This window comes from Neomonachus schauinslandi, chromosome 3, assembly GCF_002201575.2.
Source record: "Neomonachus schauinslandi chromosome 3, ASM220157v2, whole genome shotgun sequence".
Classification (NCBI taxonomy): domain Eukaryota; kingdom Metazoa; phylum Chordata; class Mammalia; order Carnivora; family Phocidae; genus Neomonachus; species Neomonachus schauinslandi.
The window spans coordinates 41,846,056-41,870,034 of record NC_058405.1 but is presented as its reverse complement, the minus strand read 5'-3'; positions in this window follow the sequence as shown (position 1 = coordinate 41,870,034).

The window sequence follows — 23,979 nt, the reverse complement described above, 5'->3', positions numbered from 1 at the left end:
GTGCTCACAACTTAGGCCCACTTACTGTCATTGCGTCTCCTGCTTCATGCCTTACATCTATACCCAGTTTCATTGTCTGTTCTGATTAGGAGTTGCTTGATTCTGTCATATTTTCTAGTTACAATTGCCAAAGGAGAGGATCTCCTTGTGTCCAACTTTGTCCCTCTTTGAGGATATAATTTCTTTTCATGCCAGACCACCTCATTTTTTGCTGGCTGGCTTATGGATTCTGGTGGCTCCTAGGTCAACTGATCTTCCATGATTCATTCAGTTGTGGCCAAAGGATATGTAATGGGATGTGGCCCCTAATAGTTTTGCTCAAGTAGGAAACTTGCTATAGGGCAGCACCTTTGCTAAGGGAACATGACTATATTAGCTGCCATGATTGACCTTTATATGCCATTTCAAAGTCTGGGGAAGATTTATAAACAATGAAGTCACATATTGTAATTCATTTATTACTGAAATTGTTACTCATTTTACCCAGTCTCTACCTTATATGCAGCAGATGGATTTCCAGTCTTATCTTTTATCACTTACTTTTGCTGACACATACATAAAGGTCTTTTTTGAATTCCTTTAAAGAACTCAGATAAAATAATAAAACTCAGATGTTAGGCACTGGATAGCAAAACAGTAAGTTGTTCAATTCCATTAAGCTATATTAATTTAAAGTGGTAAGCGGTCCTGTTCTTTCACTCTACATGCTTTCTCTCTACAAACTACTAGCATCAGTGAAAGTGGAGATTTGTGTATAGCAGTTAATAACCATATATCATAGTTTGGGGGAAAAAATCAAACAACTTAAGAAAGATGGATCACATTACAAATGCTAAAATCTGCTTTGAACCAACAGATCTTTAAATCATTTTTTCAGGTTTTATTTGCATATCATATGGCAGTACAAATGGGAAGTCATAAGCACTCTGGTACAGAAACTGGGATAATTTGATTTCATATTTTACACTTCACATGGACATGAAAAAGAAAATTATGAAGTATCATTAATAATAACTTAATGCCATTTTATTCAGACTGAAATATGAGGTTGAAAAATAGAAATTGTGATCATGCAGGAAATATTATTTACCTCTAGCAGCCCCAAACATAGCTCTTAAAACAACAAACTTTTGCTATCTTATTTTCTTTTGGCAAGGAATTCATAAGTAGCTTAGCTAAAGTGTACTTATCTATCTTCCACTGTTTCAGGGGCTCTAATGAGGGGACCATCAACCCATCAGATGGGGTTGATAACCTCACATTCCTCCAGAGCATGTGATCCAAGAGAAAGGACAATCAGGAAAGTGTGATGCCTTTTAGACCTAGTCTCCAAATAAGTACACTTTTACTTTATTATTATTTTTAAGTAGACATATTTTTTGAAAGTGAGTATCAAGTCCAAGTTACACTCAAAAGAAGCAGCAGAAGTCTTCTTCCTTTTGAAGGGAATTTCAGAAAATGTGTGGGCATATTTCAAATTACCATAAAGAATAAGAGCAAATTTACTAAAGAATTTTCTACTGAGCAGAATAGGAACTCCTTAGTGATTGTAATGACCATCTTCTGAACAAAGTGGCTAAGGTGGTTTTCCTTGCATATATCGCATTGCCTTTGGTCTGTGACTTTGCTGCCAAGGCCACAGCTTAATGGAGCGAAGATTAGTGCTGCCTATAGCAGCCAGCTGTAGGCCAGACCATGACATGCTGCATAGACTGGAGCATTGTGCCGATTAAGGACACCATATATGGGATATATGCAACCACACCTATTCACTCCCCTCCTTTGGGGGCTGTGATTTTAAGGCTCTATTAGGTTTCTTTTGCTATCATAAAAAAAAATTATCAGATTATAAAAACACAAATTCATTATCTCACAGTTCTCTAGTTCAGAAGTCTGGATTAATATGGCTGGTTCTTTGCTTAGAGTCTTACAAGGTCAAAATCAAAGAAGTGTCAGCTGGCCTAGACTCTTGTCTAGAGGCCCCGAGGAAGAATCTGCTTCCAGTCTTATTCAGGTTGTTGGCAGAATCTAATTCTTTGCAGCTGTAGAACTGAAGTCCTCATTTTTCTGTTGGCTGTCACCTGGGGTTCATCTTTAACTTCTAGATGCCTCTCTCTGGTTCTTACATATGGGATCTTCAGAGATAACAAAGGGGCATCAAAGCAGTCTCCTGCTTTAAATCTCTCTGAGTTTTCTTTTTGCCACATTTTTTGACTGTAGCTGAAGCAAAATCTTTACTTTAAAATCATGTAATTAGATTGAGCCCAACTGTAGATATAATTAAGGTTACAGACCTTAAAATAGGGAGAGTATCTTGGATTATCCAAAATCCCATTTGAGATGTAACATAACATATTCAAAAGTTTCATACCAGGAGGGATGACTTTTCAGCACCAGAAAATGTTTACATGTTTCCATGCTTTTTATGTGTATCTTTACAATATTCCTTGATTCTGGGGTAATGTATCTTGAATATATTTCTGTTCCCAGGATCCAAAAGGAACTTCACAAAAACCTCAGAAAACACATGTGTGTGTGTGTGTGTGTGTGTTGTGTATCAGAGGGGCATGTTTCTCTTTAAGACACATGTGTATGTGGTAATGAAGGTAAAAGGTGGCATTTGTCCACCTAAAATACCTTCCTAATTGTACCCTTCCCTCCTCTATAAGAAAAAACACCATCAGTTTTACAAAGCTCTTTTAAAAAAAAAAAACTAATTATCTGAAAACCATGGTAAATATAACATAGAAAGGAACAAAGGTACAAGAATTCTTAAAGGCCCATTAATAATTGTCACCCTGATCTTCACTGAAATGTAAATAGAATTAGATTTGCCCTTTCTTAGTTGCCCTCTTAGTCCTGCACTGATTGGACTCCTCCCACTCTTGTCTTGAAATTTCATTCTTCCCAGCCCTTTTCCCCAACATACTTCTCTGTGCATACATCAGTGACAGCATTTATCACTCTCTCTAATGATCTTATCTCTCTCTCCTAGTATCTAATTCATTTCTAAATTTCCAGAGCCTAACATAGTAGCAGGAATAAACTAAGAATGTATATGTGTGAATGAATGAATGAATATATGTTGGATTTTCTCTTCTTCCTTTGGGAAGTCTCAGCCTAAGAGGCACTGTAGGTAATATGTGTCAAACGTTCACATGATAGACCCGGAGAGATCAAGGAAAGTAATTTACATCTCACAACAAACTCTCTCAGAATTGTGCAATATAATACAGCAAAGTTATACGTTTGCTCATATGTTGCCTGAAATCTTATTTTTAACATATTGATAATTGTTTGCTGAAAATACACTGCTGCACAGAAGCACTAAAATGACCCTTGACTTAAGCATGAATAAAAAAGTTATTTCACTTTCCTTTTTATTATTGAAATGGTCACTTTTTTCATTTAAACTGTTGGTAGGGTCCATTCAGCTTTCACCTATCAAGCTTTCATTTCCTGCTGTCTGAAATGAAATATCTCTCCCACCTGCAACTGACAAGAGTCGCATTTCTTGTGGGATTTATTTCTTTCATCTCCTTCTTTCTAGTGCCCTTATCTTTCTTTTACTTTCTTCCTTTCCCTTCCAGTGATAAGGTCTCTATATTTTCTTGGTGTATTCATCTTCTGCTTTTTGTCCTTCATTTATCAGTTTCCCCCTTCTAAATTTATATATTCTGTCTCCATTTTCTTCTCCATTTATCTATGGTTCTATCTTGTCCTTTATGGTTTGATCTAATTAAGCCACTTCAATTGTAAGACAAACTAATATTTTATGTACCTCTAAGAAAAAAACTATTAAAAATAGTGTCAATTAAAGTATGGTAAGCCATCAATTAGTAGACGTATTACAATTTTGTAGATATTTAAATACAAAAAATATGGCTCTTAGAACTGATAAGATTCAATTCTATCATATAGAGTCTAAAAAAAGATATTATTTCATACTCACATTTTTACCCAGTTTTTTGTTGTTGTTATTCTAATGTGAAATAGAAGACACTTTTCTTTGATGATCCTACATTGACTATGCTGATCTAGAAAAATGCCTGGCACACACAAAACACCAATAACAAGAACCTTGTAAGACTATTTGAAGTCTAAATCGATTAATCCAAGTAAAGCATTAAACATAGTGAATCTCAATCCATAAACTCAGATTTAATTTCTTTAAATTACTATAATCCTGATTAAGAGTATCCATGCAAAATAAAATGGACAACATCCATATTATTGATTCTTGAAGCCACTCCCATTTTCCTTTCTAGAATATGGGATGTTTTATTGCAAGCAATTTTAATCCATCAAATATGGTTACTACCAAAATTCCTTTTGTTGAAACCCTCAGTGCTCCTTTGATGTCAAGCAATTCTCTGCTTATCTGGACAATGAGAAGCTTTGCTGAGTGTGAACACCCATGCCCACCTATGCTACACAGACACCTTCCCTGAGGTCATACCACAGCTCTTTTTTTTCACAAGACCCACTGAACTAGTAGGGTTCAGAACTTTACTTCTGTTCATTTCACAGGGTATTTTTGCTTTCTCCACTCCCTCCAAACCAGCAAGCCTAATCTTTCAGTGGATTTGAGCTGTTTATAAAATACTATAGAGTCCTGTATTTAAGGCAGCTACTTCTTACTACCCTTTCAGCATCCTCCCAGCAAGAATAAAATACTCTTGAAATAACTAGCCATTACTATAACTATTACTCTTTGGGTTCCCCCAAAAGTATAGATTAAGACTATCTTGGTTGTATGAATTTGCTTTGTGAGGTGAAATAAAATAAAGGAATATGGAAATGGAACAGGTAGGATGAGATAGTGGTGGAGAAAATGTTAATACATACTTGTTACAAAGGTCATTGTCATAGGGCCTCTGAGCTATGTGTAGAGTTCCTCCCTGATCCTTTCTTCCAAAGGATGAAAGGCTCGAACATATGTGCCTTTACTCCCTTCCCCTGTTTTTTGAGTATAGCCCCTGGAGTTAACTATCATTTCAGAGTTGGGTCTGCTTAACCTGAGCAGCATCTTGGGCTTCAAAGGGGAGCTTTGAGGCAAAAAACTGAGATCCATTCTATTAGCGCTTGAGGTATCACTTGTCAGTATGTACCGAGCTCTTTTCCACATCCGTGAGTGAAATCAGAGGTGGTCCAAGAGCATGGAAAAGTTGTACCAAAGCATTTGCTGGAATTCATTTCCAGCTTCACATAGATGGCCCGAAACCCATGCTAAATCCATACTCTCACTCATTTTGCCGGTTTTGCCTAGCTGCAATTTCAAATATAGACAATATCAAAATTTTAGAAGAATAAATTAGCCCTCACTTACGCTATTGCTCCTGAAACTGCATTTAATATTCATCATTTTTCCCTTTACCCACCCAATCTAGATTTCCCTCATTATCAGCCATCCAAACCTAGAATTGGTGGTGGTAAAAGAAATAATAACAATTGATGCCTCGAGGTCAGCTGCAAAAGTAGAAACTGTAGCTCATACCAACCTAGTTTTTTCGGCTAGCCTACTGTAGCCACAAGGCCAAAGGAATGAGCTGAAGGATAGATGTAGGTAACAAAGGTGAGTTACCGTGGGGTCTGGGCTAGTCATTGAAATCACTTAAATGATTTGTCCTCAATCTTGGCTTCAATCCCAAATGCATCATTTTCATGGTACAATGGTTTGCTACAATGATTGCCTGACAATTATGATTCAGTGGATCAGAAAATACATATATAGCTCATTTTTGATAGCTCCATCCTTTGATGTCCCGTGGGAACGTATTGTCTCTATTACAGACTCAGGAGATCTTTTACAATAATTAGGTTCTTCTCCATTATAAAAAGTGTAGCTTTGTTCTAGATCCTTAGTGGTTGGTGTTGCAATTCATTATACTCATCTACAGAGATATTTATCCACCATCGCTCATCTCTCATTTATTAAATGCTCCCTCAGAGGCATTTAACGCTTCTCCCATCCAGGGTTGTAGCTATGTATGCTGAACAAGCTTCTGTATAACTTTGGAGAAAAGCCCTGACACAGAAAAACAGACTCACTTCTCCTTACAAGTCAGTGTGCACCGAGCAGTCAACTCTAGCTATATAGCCAAAATCAGAAGGAAACCAAAAAGATGTGATGTAGGCACCAAAGCTTCCCAAAACTTATAATAGGAATCTATGTATTTTTCTCATTTTTAAGGTTTTCAATGAACTGCTTAAAATTGTTTCCAGCATTTTACAATGTTTACCCTCTTCTCAATCGAAATTCACTTATTAAATATTTTGGATATATTTTGTTGTTCTCTTAGCCTTTTTTCTTAGAATACATGGCAAATATATTTTATTCCTTCGAATCTTGATATCAATTTTGGAGAAGTATCATCTACCACTTAATAATGGAATTTTTTACTTCTTGTGGGACATTCTATGTAAAAGTATGTCAGCAGAACAGAAAATACCTCACCAAATTATGTATAAGCAGATCCTTCTAAGGATGAGGGATAGAACTGGCAACACCTTTATTCCTATCTCAGACTGTGGGCCAAAGGGTATATTAATTAATTCTTAATGCTCTTTTATTTGCCTAGCTTCGAAAATCTGCATCAAGTAAATATTTATTCCTCAATTTAACCATTAACATAGAATTCCTAACTATAAAGCATTTGTGATTCAAATGGTAAGAAGGAAAGGAAGAATTCAAAGTACAAAACTTCCATTCATCAAAACTAAATTCAGGGTGCCTGGATGGCTCAGTCGGTTAAGCATCTGCCTTCGGCTCAGGTCATGATTCTAGGGTCCTGGGATCGAGTCCCGCATCAGGGTCCCCACTCAGCAGGAAGTCTGCTTCTCCCTCTCCCTCTGTTGCTCTCTCTCTCTCTCTCTCTCTCTCTCTACCAAACAAATAAATAAAATCTTTAAAAACACACAAACCAACTAAACTAAATTCAGTCAATGTGGGCACCCAACTTGATAAGGAAGGGTCAAAGTGGATCTTCATTTATCATTACATGGATAATTTGTTTTTCTATGTATGGATGAGCTTAGAATGTTAATAGCGTATTGGGCTTTGAGGTAGACTTCTGATTTTTTTCCACCCTGCATCCATTTTGTAGTGGATAACTTGTACTTCCTTCACTTTTAGACTATGTAGTTTGGGTGGGGTAACCCTCATACCTCCTTGCAGGAGGCAACTATAACTGATCAATGAGAATGCAACACCCACTTGCCATAGTGACTAGTTCTGTTCAACATGAAGCTGTTTGCTGACTCTATCGGGGAAAACATGATACTCTCATTTACTTGGTGAAGCAGTAGGAGGTACTGCAGGAGGTAGCACTTACCTTTGGAACTGTACATAGGTCTCAGGCACGAAGAGCCTGCCTGAGATAAAGGCAACACATCAGAAACAGAGTAATAAAAGAGTGGGATGGGTTATAATGGAATGGTTGGAATCCTGGATTCATTCATGCCTAATCTGCATCAGTATTTTTTTAATTAGGTGAGTCAATGAATCCTCTCCCACACCTTGGTTTTGGTTTTGGTTTTGCTTTTGCTTTAAGCCAATTTGAGGTGGAATTCTCTTCTTTAATCTGGTAAATCCTCCTTGTCCCCTATTATAAAGTAAAGCTTTGTGGTAGATGATAATTGCCTTTCTATTCCTTGGAATTTGATCCAGCCCTGTTTGTGGTAAGACAAAGAATGAGAAGCACTTGTCCTTTTAAATTAAAGAAAACAAACAAACAAACAGATTTCAGAGTACAGACATCAAGCAAGAGCATGATAGGTAGTAAGTATAGCTAGCATTCAAATGTATGTTTATTTCATCAAATTTACTTTGATGTGAGTATATCAAATTTAGTGCACTTAAATATTAATTTACTAAATGATACCTGAGTCACCTGAATTAATGGAGTATGAAAATGTACAGTACTTATTCCATTTTATGAAGTGGAAAAAATCTGGGTCATTAAGTGCCTAAACATTCATGATGAACTGATATCCATCATATGTGAAAATAAAATTTTTTAAGTATATAGATTTTTTCAGTTGCTCAAATATCCATCTTTTCAGCAATTAAAATGTCTACATATATATACTTCTAATGCTCTCCTAGGCAAGGGAAAGGGATAGCAATAGCATATTAATAACTCTTTCCTAAAAGCTCTTGAAAACCTGGCAGAAGTGGTAAATTGTGTGTGTTCTTTAGTGAAGAGCTTTGTTAATATTTCAAAAGTGGAGCATCCAACCACTTACTTGGTAGCACAAGAGACATCTGTGTGCAAAAAGGGGACAGAGGACTTGCAGAACTATTCAATGAGACAATGACATCGAATCAAGTAGCCAAATCAACAAATGCTTTATAAGTATGAACTATATGGAAAGGCTTGTCCCCAGTTAAGCAGTGTGTAGCTGCTATAAATTTCTAATAGAACCCCATCCCATAGAGGTTCACTCTAGAAAATTACTCTTCATCCAGCAAGTCTCAGTTCAATCATTACATTCTTTTGCACAAGTAATCAGATTATTTATAGTGTGATAGATGATATGAAGAAAGAAGTGTGGAATACTATGAACTCATCTAAAGAGAATCCTACCTAAACCTAGTGGTGGTGATAATGGTGGAGGTAGTTGTGGTGTTGGGGAGGGGGTGTGTGCGGTGACATATCATTTCTGGAGAAAGTACTATCTGAGGATTATCTAGGATTACTAGAATTTAATTTCTGTAAAGAGAGAATTTGTTTCCTTTCTCTATTAGCTGTTGTACATCAGAGTCTAAATTAGTATCCTGGTACAAGACAGACTACTCAAAAATGCTGACTAAATGAACAGATAAATCATTAAAAGAAAAATAAGTTATATTTGTGGTATACATAGGGATATTTGGGTGAAAAGGATGTGTATTTTAGAAAGAGGTGAAAAGAATGCAAACATACTGTAATTTCTGCATGGAATATTCAATAATGATTATGTCAGGATGTTTGCATGTATGCATGGGTTTGTAGGAAGATCCTGGCAAGGCAGGGATTGGGAAGTGACATTTGATAGAGCTGGAGAGGGGATAGACACTGATGAAGTACTTTCAATTTTTTTTGAGAAGCAATAACAAACCACCTGAGTCTCAATTAAACCCAATAAGTAAAAGAATAGTTTTGGATGTAGACAATAATATGATGTAATATCTATGTTTCACTACCTTTATGATAAAATATTGTGTATTTGTTTTAGAAAGCTGCCCTTTTAACAAATTTCTTTTTATTTTAAAAATTTTTTTATTATCGAAGTACAGTTAACATACTGTGTTATATTAATTTTAGGTTCACAATGTAGTGATTCAACAATTCTATACATTAGGCAGTATTCACCATAATAAGTGCAATTACTATCTGTCACCATACAACATTCTTACAATATTAATGTCTGAGTTCTCTAAGCTGTACTTTTTATCCCTGTGACTTATTTGTTTTCTAACTGCAAGTTTGCACCTCCTAATCCCCTACACCTGTTTTGCCCATTCCCCCCCAACCCTTTTTCCTGTGGCAACCACCAGTTTCTTCTCTCTATGTGTGAGAGTCTATATATGTTTAATCTGTTTCTGTTTCTGTTTTGTTTTATTTAGATTCCACATAAAAGTGAAATCACATGGTATTTGTCTTTGATATTTCACTTAGCGTAATACCCTCTAAGTCCATCCATGTTGCCACAAATAGCAGGATCTCATTTTTTTTTTTTAAGATTTTATTTATTTATTCAACAGAGAGAGACACAGTGAGAGAGGGATCACAACAGGGGGAGTAGGAGAGGGAGAAGCAGGCTTCCCCACAGAGGAGGGAGCCCAATGCGGGACTTGATCCCACGACCCTGGGATCATGACCTTAGCTGAAGGCAGACGCTTAATGACTGAGCCACCCAGGCGCCCCAGCAGGATCTCATTTTTTATGGCTGAGTCATATTCCATTGTGTGTGTGTGTGTGTATATATATATATATATATATATATATATATGTATATATACCGCATACTCTTTATCCATTCTTCTATCAATGGACACTTAGGTAGTTGCTTCCATATGTTGGCTGTTGTAAATAATGCTTCAGTGAAAACAGGGGTGCATATATCTTTTCAAATTAGTGTATTCATTTTCTTTTCAAGTAGTGGAATTGTATGGTATTTCTATTTTTAACTTTTTGGGTAAACTCCATACTGGAAAACTGCCATTTTTCGATGATAATGTTATCACAACATTTTTAAAAACCTTATAAAAACCATTTTAAAATTTGTTAGTAATTTTACTCTTAGCAGTTTGAGTTGTTTCTATTTTTTGGATATTGTGAATAATGCTCCTAGGAACATTCACATACAAGTTTTTGTGTGGACATATGTTTCAGTTTTCTAGGGTATATATCTAGGAGTGGAATTTTGAAGTCATGGTAACTCTATGTTGAACATGTTGAGAAACTGCTAAACTGTTACCCAAAGTGGCTGCACCATTTTACATTCCCATCAGCAGTGTATAAGAATTATGGTTTTTCCACATCCTGATCAACACTTTATTATCTGTATTTTTATTATCGACTTTTCAGTGGGGGTGAAGTGGTATCTCATCATTGTTTTGATTTGTATTTCACTATTGACTAATGATGTTGAGAGTATTAACATGGGCTTATTAGTCATTCATATGTCTTCTTTGGAGATATATTTATTCAAACTATCTGTCTAATTTTGAAACTAGTTTGTGTTTTTATTATAGAGTTATAAGAGGTGTTTTTTGTTTTGTTTTGTTTCATTTTAGAGAGAGACAGATCAAAAAAGCACAAGCAAGGGAGTGAGGGGCAGAGGAAGAGAGAGAATCTCCAGCAGACTCCCCACTGAGCAAGGAGCTGGGCACAGGGCTCAATCTCACGACCCTGAGATCATGACCTGAGCCAAAATCAAGCGTCAGATGTTCAACTGACTGAGCCACGCAAGTGCCCCAAGAGTTCTTAATATATTCTGGATACAAGTCTCTTATCAGATACATGATTTGCAAATATTTTCTTACATTTTATGGGCTACATTTTCATTATTTAATAGTGTCCTATGAGGCACACTATATTTTAATTTTAATTAAGTCAAACTAATCAGTCTTTTTCATCACTTGACTTTTCAAGTTGGAGCTAAGATATTGTTTAACACATGATCACCAGCATTGATTCTTCTGTTTTTTTCCTAAGATGTTTATGGATTAACAAAATATCATGTATTTATACAATAGGATATTATTAGGCAATAAAAAAGAAATAAAATACTGATACATTCTACAATATAGATGAACCTTGAAAACAATATGCTAAATAAAAGAAGCTAGACACAAAAGGCCACATATTGAATAATTTCATTTATATGAAATGATCAGAATAGGAAATCTAAAGAGATAGAAAATCTCTTTAGCGGTTGCTAATTAGGGGAAGGGGGTGGGGATGGTGAATGACTTGATAAAGAGTTCAAGGTTTCTTACGGAGATGATGAAAAGTTTCTAAAATTATTATGGTCATGGTTTCACAACTCTCTAATTGTACTTTAAACCACTGAAATGTTCACTTGAAGTGAGTGGACTTTCTGTTATGTAAATGCTGCATCAAGGGGCTTATAAACATTCTGCTTGGTAAAAATTCAAAATTTTCTAGTCATAAAAATTAAGTTCTTATGAAATATAAGAGGGGTGCCTGGGTGGCTCAGTCAGTTAAGCATCTGCCTTCAGCTTAGGTCATGATCTCATGGTCTAGACTTGAGTCCTGCGACTGGCTCCCTGCTCAGCAGGGAGTCTGCTTCTCCCTCTGCCTCTGCCGCTCTCCCAGCACCTGTGCCCTCTCTTGCACTCTCTCTCTCTCAAATAAATAAATAAACTCTTTAAAAAAAAATAAAACATAAGAATTCAGGAAAACAGAAATTCCAAAATCCAGTCAGATTTTATCATTTGGTATCTTTTACCACCTCCGTTTATAAACATAATGACAGAGGTAGTAAGTTTAAACATGATTGTCTTTAACTTGGGAGAATATTCCAAAGCATATGTAGTCAGGTGAGCAGAATGAAGTATTAAATTGAGCATTTAAGTGTCCGTTTTTCCCCAACAAAGAGAATGTTATAACTGCAAGCCCTGTTCATACTACCAGTCTTGGTAGAAGAAACTTAATTCAGAGTGAGCAAGTAATTTCTAAACTGGATAAAAGGGACGGAAACTACCTTTTTAAAAAAAATAAGATTTGCACAAAGTTGAAGAATATGCTTGAGAATAGAGGGATTTGCTGAAAGCAGTTGGCAAATGAGAGGCTCTTGAGTGTGTGATATATGAGAAAATTGGGGGGGGGAAAGAAATGCAGCTATTCAGAAGGATTGCTGTGGTTATGAATTAGATGTTTTTAATGTTCTTTGACAGATGTGAGTTAAGAATGGAATTCCTTTTTAATTATCCTTGCATGGTGAACTGTGTGTAATGCTCAGATTCTGAGCTCTAATGTTTGTCAATGCATTTTCTTTAAACAGTAGGTATATAGCAGATTACCAAGGAGGTGAAGAATAAACATTAATATCTTGTATTTCATAAAGCTCTAACAATTCAAGCATCCTCTCATATGTGAGCTAACCTTGGCTTCATCTTTTGAATTTGTCTGCAAAAACAAGAGAGCTTCATTCAAACAACATTTAAATTCATCCCTTCTAACTTTCCACAAAGTTTTTTGGAGAATTAATCAACCTCAGTGGCTCTTGAATAAAATGCTCACAATATAATATTTTAAGCCACAGCTAGCCATTAACACTCTGAAAAATGAACTGCACACATGTTTCATGAGGACTTATACGAAGGGCTGATCTGAAAAATAAGAGATGCTGATAGAGAATTCACCTGGCTTCTAAATGAGGCACTACTCCCCCTGAATTTATTTATTACCAATGTATTTCAATTGTGAGAGATGGTATTAGAACTTGGAACCCACAAGCATGTGGATAGAAATATGAAGATGGCTTGACCTTGCAGGTGATGAGTTATTCACCACTGCTCTTGGGTATTATTCCATCTGCTGTGGGTAAACAGCATGATATTGCCAACAGGGGGAGCTACAGACAGAAGACAAATGAAGCCGATTTTGTTTAGGACTGTAATTTAGCTGAACTGACAATATATTATACCTTAATGGCCCCTCAGAGTGAATTTAATTGATGACCCAACTTAGATATTCTCTTAGAGTATCTTTGTACTGGATTGGATGCAAGCTGGGTGCTTAAGTTTGCTTTCCTGCTGTTAATAGAGTCACTGCCATCTGGAAAAGATAGCAGCTAATATGTCACTGGAATTTTTTCCATTGTTGCTGCTTCTGTGAAAAACTCAAAAAGCTGCTGATAAGCCAAGAGGAAAAGACAAAAGTAATGCTTTTCTCAGTGAGGTCTAAAGAGGTTTAGTAAATAGACAAAGATCACTAACACTTTAAATGTGTTTTTAGTTTCATTTTCAGTCAGGTTAAGTGAAAATAAAGTTTGTATCAGATAACAAAATTAATGCTTTTAGTGTTGGAAGGGTCTGTTACTTATGTGTCATGTTATTCATTTTGTGTACACAAACACCAAATAAAAAGTCCAAAAAGAAAATATTTATAATAAGGAAAGTAGAACTGAGTACTCTTGCTTGATAGCATAACTTTAAAAACTAATGGCAGATAGGAAGAATTATTCTTATAATTAAGAGTAGTCCTAAAATCAATGGTCATTCTTAAATATCAGAATCCTAATTATGGGAATCTTGTTTCTGATACAACAGGGAGTGGAAACAAAAGTTGGGACTAAATCGGTTTTATCTATTTATACATATACTAGAGAGTTTGGGCATTTCATACTGTGACAGTATACAACAAAACTAATTAAGAATGTGGTGCCATTCCCCACGTCAGGTTTACTACAAGACCTCAGGTCTTTTTCTGATGTGACATTTATTCATTTATTTATTCACTAAGAGTTTATTAAGCATATTCTATGTGTCAAGTATTAAGTGATGTGCGAGAAACATAATGACTCAGAAATGTCCTCTGCCTTCAAAGTGCATATACAGCCTAGTAGGAAGAGACACTTGTTTAAATATATTACTGCAATAAGATTATAGGTGCTAAGTTAGAAGTGTGCAAATATATACAGGACATAAAGGAAGCAGTCCTAGTCCTTATTTGTTGATTGTGATCTGTCTAGAACTTATACTGTAGAAGACATATTAGGCACACATCACTTTGAGTCTCTGGAATTGTTGTTTGGAACACAAAAATGTCATGCCCTGTAGGAACTCACACATTAATGGAATCACAATATCTTAGCTCATTTCCAAGTCCTTGCTGATCATCTCTTTTTTTTTTTTTGGATAGTCCTCTAATGTCTTAAAGTCAATATGTATCAAACTAAATTTGTCTTCCTACTTTCATACACTTGTGTCCCCATCATTTTTCTACCCTCCAAAGCATGAAGACTCAGTTATTTTTCTTCTTCTCATTTATTAATCATGTGCACCTGTTCCGGGCTCTTCTATCTCTGTTAGCATTCCACAGCTCAGATACTTTTGTCATACTGCCTAAACTCATCAACATGTCTAGTGTTTTTCCTTAGCCATTGCAATTTATATTAAAACCACTTCTTAATGAATTATTAAGAGCATGGCTCTGAACTTACTATTATCCTCTTCCAGTTTCAAATAATGTTAATATTTCCCTATGCATTTAGAAAAAAATCCTGGTCTGCTATTTAAGGTTCTCCATGCTCATTCTCCATACCTAGCCTCCTTTTCCAGTATGTGTCTCATTCTTTCCTGGTATTTTTCAATATCCCATTTAAAGGGAATTATACAGTATTTCCTCTACCTATCCTGCAATTTCCTGAATCTCTGCTTTTTTTTTTCTCATGTCATTCATTCCGCAATGTATTTCTCTGTGCATAAAGAAGAAAAATCATTTTTCTATTCTCCAAAGCACAAAGCCTCAGAGTTTTTCTTCTTTTTTTTTTTTTTTATTAAAGATTTTATTTATTTATTTGACAGAGAGACAGCGAGAGCAGGAACACAAGCAGGGGCAGTGGGAGAGGGAGAAGCAGGCTTCCTGCCGAGCAGGGAGCCCGATGTGGGACTCGATCCAGGACCCTAGGATCATGACCTGAACTGAAGGCAGACGCTTGACGACTGAGCCACCCAGGCGCCCAGAGTTTTTCTTCTTTTCATGAGTCTATATAAGTCACTTTAGCTTTAAAGCAAGAGTAAAGATAAATGTGAATAACCAATCTTTATATTTATGGACACTGAGAGAGATTTGTTTATTGGATAAATGACTGAATGAATAAATGAACTAAAGTAAGTGATACTGCATCTATTCTAGATAGCATTAGGTTGTATATAAAAGTCAACTAACTACATATGTAGTAAATTCTTTTATTCTACCTGAGCCTAAACCAAGAGTCGGACGCTTAATTGACTGAGCCACCCAGGTGCCCCATAATAAATTCTTTTAAGAAGAACATATAATTTAAGAATAATAGATAATTTGGCAGTCAATAGCATGCTCAGAATCATCACTGGTGAGTTTTAATTTTGTTTAAAAAGAAAAAGAAGGGTGCCTGGGTGGCTCAGTCGTTAAGCGTCTGCCTTTGGCTCAGGTCATGATCCCAGGGTCCTGGGATCGAGCCCTGCGTCGGGCTCCCCGCTTTGTGGGAGGCCTGCTTCTCCCTCTCCAACTCCCCCTGCTTGTGTGCCCTCTCTCGCTGTGTGTTTCTCTGTCAAATAAATAAATAAAATCTTTAAAAAGAAAGAAAAAGAAAACTTTGGCTAGGTTGAGAAGACCAAAATTAGTTTTATGATCTCAACGCCTCTCATAATTAAAATGAAATATGCTGATTGAGAAAGACATGCTTGTAAAGGGAACACAAACAAAATCACAGAGAGGTATGAGGCTATTTTTAAAAAGGCCATAGGTGGGCGTGCCTGACTGACTCAGTCAATAAAAGAGCATGCAACTCCTGATTTCACGGTCATGAGGTCAAGCCCCACACTGGGGGTAGACTTTACTTAAAAAAAAAAAAAAAAGGTCATAGGAAACTACTTCAAAAAACATTTGTTGAGTTCCTACTATGACCTAGACAATATGGTAAAAGTTAGCTTTACACTGGTCTTAATTTGATGGGTGCTTCATTATTTTACTTCTCTGTTAATCTGTTTGCACGAAGATACACTCCAAAAACAAACAGCAGTGAAACCTACCTGAAACAACTGTTATATCCTCTCTGCTGTTTCTTCAGTTTTCAACTCATGCTGCCAAAAGGATTGTAAGAAATATGAAATACCATGGCATATCAAAATATTATAACACACCAGGTGGGAACCGGGAGACTACATTTTCAGAAAGAGAGACTTTTAAGTGACAATAAAATGGAAGACACAGTTCCTCTCTTTAAAAAGAAAATAATAATCTAACTCACAACGTTTTAACTTCTGGAATAATTTGCAGATATGCCTGTAGATTATTATTTTTTATTTATGCAAGTGGAGTCACTTCCTTTAGAAAGTTACCCATAGCTGAAGCTGAAGAACTTTAGTCTGCATTCTTACCTCAGGACTGTTTGACACGAGGACGACTCTGAGAGCAGAAGCATCCTCTGCATGAATACCAAAATATGCTTTGATTGAATATGCTTCCCGGCATCCATCTAAGACATACTCACGCAACTAACTTCAGAGAAGTGGGGATTGCATTGAGTCCATTCTTTTTTTTTTTTTTTTTTTAATTTTATTTTTTTTTGTTTGTCACCATACAATATATCTTTATTTTTTTTTTTTTTTTTTTAATTTTATTATGTTATGTTTGTCACCATACAATATATCATTAGTTTTTTTTTTTGTTTTTTTTTGTTTGTTTGTTTTGTTTTAGATTTTTATTTATTTGCGAGAGAGAGAATGAGAGACAGAGAGCATGAGAGGGAGGAGGGTCAGAGGGAGAAGCAGACTCCCCGCCGAGCAGGGAGCCCGATGCGGGACTCGATCCCGGGACTCCAGGATCATGACCTGAGCCGAAGGCAGTGGCTTAACCGACTGAGCCACCCAGGCGCCTCATCATTAGTTTTTGATCCATTGTTTTCGTATAACACCTAGTGCTCCATTAAGTCTTCCTTAATACCCATCACCAGGCTACCCATCTCTCCACCCCCCTCTCCCCTCTAAAACCCTCAGTTTGTTTCTCGGAGTCCATAGTCTCTTATGGTTCATTTCTCCCTCTGATTTCCCTCCCTTCATTTTTCTCTTCCTTCTCCTAATGTCCTCCATGCTATTCCTTATGCTCCACAAATAAGTGAAACCATATGATAATTGACTTTCTCTGCTTGACTTATTTCACTTGAGTCCCTTCTTACGCTACTAATCTTCAATACCTATTTCATAGAATTAGACAATTTAGAACCTAAAAGAAGTTTCCTCTATTTCAACCCTGTCAATTTACAGATTTGGTCCACACAGACTGAGATACTTGCCCAAGGTTAAATAGCTTTCTATTAAAAGCAAAGTGAAAACTAGGATTCTCTGTCTGTCTGTCTGTCTCTCTCTAATTTTAGAGTAAATATATCGTCATTTCTTTTAGTCCTGTCTACTGGCACCATGTAATTGATCTTATCGGATTTTGTACATAAAAATCGTAAGATGTAAGTTATCCTTCATAAAACTATGAAATAATTCCATAACTCTAAATGCATCTATCAATCTTATTTTGAGTTCAATCATATACTGTAGCAATAGACATAAATATGGATTTTTTTCTAGGATATGTTGTGCTAAAAAAAAAAGTAACAGATACTTTAAATGAGCCAAATTTTAATCTTGATAGGAAACATTTCTCTATATTCCTTGGGGTTTCTCTGTTCCTTTAAAACTACAGCACTTAAAAATGTTAGAACTATTTAGCAATAATTGCTGAAGATATGCATATAACACATACTCTTATTTTTTCTTTTGTTTTGTCATACCGCTGCATTATGGTGAAATTCATTTACGGCAAAAAAAAAAATGCACCGAAGAGATACGTAAGATGAACTGTCAGTATGTTAGCAAGCTTTCAGTTAAAGAAACTTTTATTTGGCATTTAAACAACAACAACAACAACAACAACCCTTCAAGGAGTTAGTATCTCTGAGATCTGATTTTTGAGATATAGTTTTAAAATATTAATATTTAATTTTTTTACTATTTTATATTTAAATACCTTCTATGGCATTATAAAATCAGATGTTTTAAGGAAAATAGACTTTAAAAGGTCTAATATTCATTAGAAGAAAACTGAGCAATGATAAACTTCCACTTTCTACTTTAAAAGTCAGTTTATTTTCCTTCTGATAAGACATAATTAAAATTTTTTTTTTGAAGGAAACATTAAGAAAAAATATGAAGTATGATTACTTCTATTTTAGCATGGTTAATTAAATCTGAGGATAATTAAGAATAATAAAATCCTATGAAAATGAATGTGAATAATTTTATCAGTGAACAAAAAAACTTTACAGTACATCTGGGGGCAGTTGCTAGATATCAAAAAAGTATATTTATGGGGCGCCTGGGTGGCTCAGTTGGTTAAGCGACTGCCTTCGGCTCAGGTCATGATCCTGGAGTCCCGGGATCGAGTCCCGCATCGGGCTCCCTGCTCGGCAGGGAGCCTGCTTCTCCTTCTGACCCTTCCCCCTCTCATGCTCTCTCTCTATCTCATTCTCTCTCTCAAATAAATAAATAAAATCTTTTAAAAAAAAGTATATTTATAAAACATAACAATGTATTATATGTGTATACACTTTTAATTTAATAAGCATATGTTAATGTTTCTCCCTTTTGATATTTACAAAAATAATAAAGGAGAAGAATCAAGCCATGCTATTACCTCAAACATAAAGAAAAAGGAATAAAAGAGAATGAGTACAAATTTTTTTTTTTTTAAGATTTTATTTATTTATTTTACAGAGAGAGACAGCGAGAGCAGGAACACAAGCAGGGGGAGTGGGAGAGGGAGAAGCAGGCTTCCTGCCGAGCAGGGAGCCCGATGTGGGACTCGATCCCAGGACCCTGGGATCATGACCTGAGCCGAAGGCAGACGCTTAACGACTGAGCCACCCAGGCGCCCCAATGAGTACAAATTTTTATTCATGAACTATAACTTCGCTATTTCTGGGCTTACCCTACAGGTTATGTGGGTTATACACCAGTCATGGCAGCCTCTTAATCATTAGCTAATGAAATTACTCTAGACCTTTTCATTTATAATTTCCTTAGCAGTTGTTCCTAATGTTTTAAGAGCCTTTTACTTTTATATTTTGAATTACTTTATTTATCTTGTTCCATTTTTAATTAAGAAATTAAGCTCTGGACAAATCTGAAAATCCCATAGAAAACAGCCATTTTTAATGGAACTTTCTTATAAGACTGTAAGTGAGATCAAATAGTGACAGAGCATCATATTCAGGGGATTGCAAATCATATTTCACAGTCTTTGGACTCCTTTATTCAATGAATAAAACTAATAAAAATCATTTTTTGAAGTACATGGGACACTTGGCACTACATGGTTTGAAAACCATTGATTAAGTTTAATCCAGTGGAACAGTGTTTCTTAAACTATATGTGGTGAAGTGCTAAGTTTTTGTTTTAGCTTTATTTCTTTGCTTCTCCTGTTTTTGTAAAATAAAATAAAAATGAATAAATAGAAAAATTCAATGAAAGCAAAGATATAAAATTTAAGTCCTCAATGTTCTAAATATTACATTTAATAAACCTTACATAATATTTAAATGAATAAATCAGAAAAATAGCACAGAATGAAAAAGGAAAATATTTTTAAAATTTTTTTTTTAAGATTATTTATTTATTTGAGAGAGAGAGAGATTGAGAAAACAAGCAAGGGGAATGGCCTGCAGAGGGAGAGGCAGAAGCAGGCTCCCCATAGAGCAGCTCCATCAGCTGGAGCCCGATGTGGGGCTCGATAACAGAACCCCAAGATCATGACCGGAACGAAGGCAGACGCTTAACCAACTGAGCCACCCAGGCGCCCCAGGAAAATATTTTTAAAATTATATGTGTAGATTATTGAAAGCATTCCTGTAGATGTGGAATTTAGAAAATTATTACTACATACATAACATTTTGTTGTTAGGAGTGAAATAAGGATTCTGAGTGTTGAATATCTATATGCTTACACTGAACACACACATTCCCAATTTCTTTACGTATCTCGTCAGTTTAGTAACGAACTATGGGTCAAAGGGAGAAGCAGGCTCCCCGCTGAGCCGGAAGCCCAATGTGGGACTCGATCCCAGGACTCCAGGATCATGACCTGAGCCGAAGGCAGTCGCTTAAGCAACTGAGCCACCCAGGCGCCCTAGTAACGAACTATGGACTGCCCCTGGTCTGCAGAGCATGTCTGGAGTAGCAGCAATCCAAAAGACAGTGATTTGTTGGTATACAGCGTCTATACTCCCTTCACAGTTTCCATTCAGACTTCCTTTGGAGACCAAGCATTCCCTCTTATTAAAGTCAACTTACAGTCTGGGTAGAATCGGCTCATTTCCTAAACACTTATTTGGCCTAAATAAAGCAGTGTAATTCCATCCCCTATACAACAGTGTTGGTTCAAGGTTAGGTGCTTGACTTAAGCTGGCCCAATCAAAATAAAACTCAGAATCTTTTCTTTATTTTCTAATAGTTAAAGGGTAAATACTCTATTAGCATGAATACAAAAATGCGACCCTAGGAACTATGGCACCAGAGAGAGGAGCGGCCTTAGAATGAAGCTGTGAATGCAAAAGGCAGAGAAGTGAGCTAGAAAGGCATTGGGCCAGCGATATAATTTACCTTCATTAAAAATGCATAAGGAAACAGCAGTCTTTTGCAAAAGTACATAAAAGGTACACAATACATACATTTACGTGGCTATCTAGAACATGGAATTCCGGGAAGGAGAATGGGAGTGAAAATTTGGGTTGAAATGGGAAAAATCATTAGATGGGACTTTTTTTTTTAATTTTTTTTAATTCTTATGTTAATCCCCATACATTACATCATTAGTTTTAGATGAAGTGTTCCATGATTCATTGTTTGCGCATAACACCCAGTGCTCCATGCAGAATGTGCCCTCCTCAATACCCACCACCAGGCTAACCCATCCTCCCAACCCCCTCCCCTCTAGAACCCTCAGTTTGTTTTTCAGAGTCCATCATCTCTCATGGTTCATCTACCCCTCTGATTTCCCCCCCTTCATTCTTCCCCTCCTGCTACCTTCTTCTTTTTCTTCTTCTTTTTTTTTTTCTTAACATATATTGCATTATTTGTTTCAGAGGTACAGATCTGAGATTCAACAGTCTTGCACAATTCACAGCTCTTACCAGAGCACATACCCTCCCCAGTGTCTATCACCCAGTCACCCCATCCCTCCCACCCCACCCCCCACTCCAGCAAACCTCAGTTTGTTTCCTGAGATTAAGAATTCCTCATATCAGTGAGGTCATATGATACATGTCTTTCTCTGTTTGACTTATTTCGCTCAGCATAATACCCTCCAGTTCCATCCACGTCGTTGCAAATGGCAAGATCTCATTCCTTTTGATGGCTGCATAATATTCCATTGTGTATATATACCACTTCTTCTTTATGGGACTTTTAAACCCGGAAACAAATATGATTAATTGAAATCTTCAGCTCCTGCGGTCGTGTACCTGTACCTATGCCAAATCCATATCTATATCCATATATCCATATATACGGCTATTTAAAAAGTTGTGTTCTTGTTGACATTGGTGAGCAGCTGGGTCAAACCAATTTTGAAAGCTTCCTGATTATGGAAAATACAAGGAGCCTGCAAACAGCATAACCTGTCGGCTACTGTTGTGTACTGTAGCTCATTTTGTAACCCCAAGGGAAAAATTTAATTTTGCTTCTATAGTCAGTATTCACTTATATTCACCACACATTTATTAAATTGTTCTTCATTCCCCCAAATTTTCCGTTTTTGATTATTGTCCTTCTTCCAGAAATAGAACTTTTAAAATATTCTTTAACGAGGTCTATGGGTCGGGGCACCTGGATGGATTAGTCAGTGAAGCGTCTGCCTTCGGCTCAGGTCATGATCCCAGGGTTCTGGGATCGAATCCAGCATCGGGCTCCCTGCTGCATCTCGCTCTCCCTCTGCCTGCCACTCCTCCCTGCTTGTGCTCTCTCTCTCTCTCTTTCAAAAAATAAATAAAATCTTTAAAAATTAAATGAAGAGGTCTATGGATGGCAAAGTCTCTCCACTTTTCTGAAAATATTATGAAATCTATTATGAAATCTATTTAAGTTTTAAATGGAATATCATGTTTTCTCAGCAAATTAATATATATATATATATAATATATATGATAAGAAAACAGCAGTAAATATGACATTTTATTGGAAGACATTTTATCATCTTTCCTCCCTACCGCTTAACCCCCAACCTCTGCCACTTCTGTTGGCTCTCTGGATTTCCTCTTTTTCTTCTTGGATATGTGGTTTTATTCTGATGTTCTAGGTGTGGATTTATTTCTATTTACCCTTCACGAGTTTTATTGGATCTGTGGGTCAGAATCTTAAAGGTTTTGAAAAAATTTCAAATCTTATTTCTTTAAATATCTTTCTGATGACATTTTTTCTTTTTTCTTTTTTTTTAAAGATTTATTTGAGAGAAAGAGAGCATGGGGAAGGGTCAGAGGAAGAGGGAGAGAAAATCTTAAGCAGACTCCACCCTGAGCATATAATTATTGATATTTATATGTGCACACTTAATATTTTTGCAAGAGAAATACGATGTGTACTATTCAAAGTAAACTCATTTTGGTTTACATTCGCTATGAGTAAGAGTGGGTCTCTTAGAGACTATATGGCCAGCTGACTGCTTACCACTTTCATTTAAATCTAGCTCTAAGTTACTTCCCATGATATATGGTTATGTACACACATACAGACACACATATAAACACACACACACACACACACTATGTCCCTTAAAGTGGTTTAAAAATTCACTTTTTGGGTAAAATTTATAATGCTGTTTATGATAAGAATGAACATGTCAAGGAAAGCAATGGTTCTTAGCATAAAATGAAATTGGATGTAACAGAAGCTACCATAGCTTAGATCAATGACATTAAAATGTTTTTGAGGTGATAGATTAAGTACAAAATTGTAGGGAGTAGGGAGAAGGAGAGTGGTGGTGAGCAAAATGAGTATTGCATAAGAGATCTAATTAGAAACATCTTAGGAGGATTTTCCATAACATATATGCTTGATCTCTGCTCTACCTTTTAGAATCTAAAACAAACTTGGAAAAGTAGAATGGAGGTAGAAAATGAGAAAGGGACATGAATGCATTAAAAATCTTATTTATGACATTTTCTGTTTTGTAGAAGTTTAAAATTACTGAAGTATTTATTCTATTTTAAAATTTAAAGTGAATTTATGCTATAACAAAAATAGTTTAATCCCACAAATCACTATTATTTACCTTTGTGAATAGTAGACATATGACCTCTCACTAAAAATAGGATGAATAATCTCTTATATGACTTTGTAGATACGTGTGTGTGCATGTATGGTTTTGCACCTTTATGTTTTTGTTTGTTCTCTTGGGTTAAAGCAAATACACATATAAATGGTTTTTTATCGCTACCCATCCTAATATTGGTTGTAAGAGTTTTAAGTAGATGAGGTTTTAAACTAAATCTAAAACCCACCCACCTATCATAGTTAATACCAAATGTGTTGATGCAATAATACAGTTCTCCTTGCCCAATCATATTTTATGGGGGTTTGAGGATTGATGTTACCTTCTCTGAGTCCATTTTTAAAAATATGTGGCTTTAGGAAATTAAATCCATGAACCTCTAGTATCAGTTTAACACATAGCTGACATTGTCTCACAATGTGAAATTTGCTCAACCAAAGTAGAA